We start from the raw sequence: 3,912 nt of genomic DNA on the forward strand, positions 1-3,912 counted from the left end.
GACACCAAGAGAAAGCATATTAATCAGTTGTCAGAAACATGGGCTCTGACAGTGGAGTGCCTGGGTCTGAAGTCCTTTAACTCCGATGTATTTTGTTGTATGCCGTCCATGCCTCCTGTTCCTACCATACCACCCTCTAATTACCCAATATCATACCTGTCTTGCCAAGGAGGCTGAGAGAACAGGGGCTCTGTCTAATAATAATGGAAATGGAATACTCATTGAGGACCTGAAGCTTGAGGGTTTACTTTGTATCCCAACTGCTCTGCTAGAAGCTTTGTCCTTAATTATCAGTACAACAGTCCTGTAAAAGAGAAATTAATTCTTCTAGTTTGCATCAAGGCTCTGGAGGAATGCCTTAACAAAGTCAGGAAGCCAAGGGGAAGGGATTTGACTGCAAGACTTGGTGCATTTAACTCTCCCTTTACCTGCTATGTATCAGAAGAAGAAAATGAAGAAGAAAATGAAGCTGGCTTAAAATATTATTGTTTTAAAAGAAATCAACAGAACACTCTAAACTGTCCAAAAGAGAAGAGCTTGAGTAGGTTACCTTGGAAAGAGCATAAGTAGGAAGGAGCCCTGGTGCTTGGCCTCAGGTGTAAGACACAGATACCAGGTAGATCACACATACCTGCTGAATGAACGTTTGCATGTACTAATATTTTAAAGTGTCTAAAAACAGCTCAAAGTAAATATATTCACATAGCAATTCCATTGTTATCTGGATGCCACTCAAGATTTCTGTTGAAAATGCCCATTATATTAGAGAAGTTTGGATGGAGCTCTTTGTCTGCATCTGCACAGAGCTGTTTTCATAGCCAGAAAGGCATCTGGGTCATGTGTTCTGATGAGTTGTTACAAAATGAAAGGAACAATGTAAATTTCCATTCTTTACTAATAGCATAAGAATAACAGGAAAAGGTTAGACATTGGGTAATTGCACTGTACTATTTAGCTGTACTAAAGTAATAAATAGTTGTGTGCACATAGATTTGAATGAGCACTCACTCAAGTATGAGGAACTGTTGTGGGTATTTTTGTTTGTTATTGATGTTTTTTAGTACTGGGGGTTGAACTCAGGGCCTCGTGCATGCTAGGCAAGTGCTCTACCACTGAGCCACATTCCCAGCCCTTTTTATCTTATAGATAGGGTCTTGTAAAGTTGTCCAGGGTGTCCTTGATCTTGCCATCCTCCTGCCTCAACCTCCCCAGTAGCTGGCATTACAGGTGTGCACCACGATCCTGGGTCTCTTACGGTTGTTCAAAACATATTAAAATGTTAAAACACTTGGACAAAAGACCATTAATAAAAGTATAGAACTCAGATTGGAAGAAGCAAAGCACTAGACATTCTCTGGAGACTTTCAGACTTTGAGAAATTGACTTTGAAAAAATAATAAATGGATAATAATTATTAACTCTTGCTGGCTAGTGGTCCAGGAAATCAGTTCTGAACAGCCATACTTAAGTCTCTAGGTTTGAGCAGGATCTATCTACTCTGTAACCTGAAATTAGTCATATCTTTACAAACGAGAATTGAGATTTTTCTTATGAGGTCTTGGTGAAGGAAAACAATTATAGAAGTGATCATCAGAGAATTTTTTAAATGTTTATAAATCTTAAATCTTTTGTTTACAACCTATATTTCCAACTGTTCATGGGTCATCTCACCAGACATTAGAAGTCACCTCAAATTCAGTGTGTTCAAAATGGAACTCAAAGGTGTGTCTATGACCTCCGCAACTTGCTTTTTTTTGGCTCCCCTGTGCTAGTTAATGATCCACTGTAAACATAATAACTAACACTTATCGAGGGCATACTATGTACCATTCCCTGGGCTGTTTTACATGTACTTATTTAAAGCTCTTAAGAAACATTAAAACTCATCTACCTTCTGAAGTAGATATGATCTACTTCAGATTAAGAAACTAAGTCACAAAAAGACTAAGAACTCATCTAATAGTCAAACTCTTCTTTCTTCCTGTCCCTCCAATTCCCCTCTACATTGAAGTAGTTATTGGGTCCTATCAACTCCAACTCCTCCATGTGGCCCCTCTCAACAATGTCCCTTCAACCTGCCGAATTCTCTAGAACACGAACCCTCTGCCTGTCCACTCTCTTCATCGTGTGTTACCTAGGCTGCTATCACATAAAGAGCAACCTTTCTAATACATAGATCTTACTACTTCGTGTCCCTCCTAGAAAGTTCTCCCTGTGGGATGAGACTCCCCAGCAATCTGACTGATCAGATCCTCCTCTCTTTCTGCTCCCTAGGCTTTAGCCACACAGAATTATCATGAATCCATGAATCTACCAAATCATTTCTACCTCCCATACTTTTGCCCATGTCATGTCCTCTGCCTGGAAGGCTCTTCTCTCCCTTTTGTCCCTGGCTCTTTCTTACTTCAGGGTCAGGCCAAGCACCACCTTTTCCTTCCAAATCCTTCCACCCAAAGCTACCTACATAGCTCTCTGTACTGCTACAGCATGTGGTCCTAAATGCGCTTATCACACCATATAGTAACTATACATATTACATAGGCACTCTACCACTGAGCTACATCCCCAGCCCTTTCCATTTTTAATTTTGAGATAGAATCTGGCTAAGTTACCCAGGTTGGCCTTGAACTTGTGATCCTCCTGCCTCAGCTTCTTGAGTGGCTGGGATTATAGGCATGCACCACCACACACCTAGGCTAGCTGTGATATTTTCTGAACTGTCCATCATGTGGTCATATGTTTTAGGTCAGGGAACTTTCTTCTCCTGTTTTGAGTCCCCAGAACTTAATGAATCCCAGATCCTTCTCAAAATGTTGGTTGTATCAGTTCATTAATATGAACATGAAGATCATGCTCACTGGTGACAAATGCTGCTCAACCTTTCAGGAGCTGGGTGTCATGCTTGTAAATGGGATTTCTAATCCTCTCCATGTATCAACAATTTATTTCCCAAATTTGTAAGTTTCCATTAATAAAGTATTGTCCACATATCTTAATTTGTAAGTGCCTAAGGAACGGGACCATAGACTCCGTCTCAGTGGGTAAACACAATAAACGTGGTTTGATAATGCATCTATTCTTTTTGTCCTACTTGGTTTTCAAGAAAAGAAGAAACGAAGTAAGTGACTGAAACAGCAAAGGAGGTCTTCAAGATGATACCAGCCCCGTGCAGTCTGAAAGCCCAGGCCCTCGGGAGACACAAAGAGACCAAGGGATTGAGGGAGAAAGACAGAGAATGGGGCAAAAGATGGCGGAGGTGAGCAAGATGAGTGGAACCCTGGGAGGAGACTGAGAAGCCAGAGGCAGGGAGTACCCAAACCAGAAAGAGCAAGGGACCAGAGCACAGCAGAGGCATTGGGCTAGGAGTGAGGGAAGTTCTGCCCTGGGTCAGCCTAGAGAGAAGGAGACTGGGCACTTAAGTCCTGAGTGTCAGAGGCATGTCATGCAGGAGCTTTGACTATCTCACCTTCCACTCACAGCACCCACACGGGGGGCGAATGCCTAGTGGAGCTTAATAAACCCGTGTTGAACTGAATTTGGATTAGTGCCCAGACATTAGGAAAGGAAAAGGGTTTCCAGAAACCACCCTTAGAGTCTGAGCCTAGGGAAGTGGAGCGTTGTCACCCCTAGTTCCACTTGGAAGGAAGGATCAAATGAGGGAAATGAGTTGTGGTTTTCACAGAACCACAGCTTCAGGGCCTCGGGATGTTTTTTTAACCCTGAACAAGAAGTGACTTGCTAAATAGTAAATGGAAGTTTCTAGGTCTGAGGAGGGAAAAAAACAACAACACTTCCTTTCCTGTCTGCTTCATCGAGAAACCCCAGGTCCTCTGCTCTGAGCCACTCTCTGAAGATGTGCATGGTCTCTCAGCCCCCCCCCCCCAGTCATCCCTCGCATCCTCTTCTTTGAGG

Source organism: Marmota marmota, unplaced genomic scaffold (genome assembly GCF_001458135.2).
Source record: "Marmota marmota marmota unplaced genomic scaffold, marMar, whole genome shotgun sequence".
Classification (NCBI taxonomy): Eukaryota; Metazoa; Chordata; class Mammalia; order Rodentia; family Sciuridae; genus Marmota; species Marmota marmota.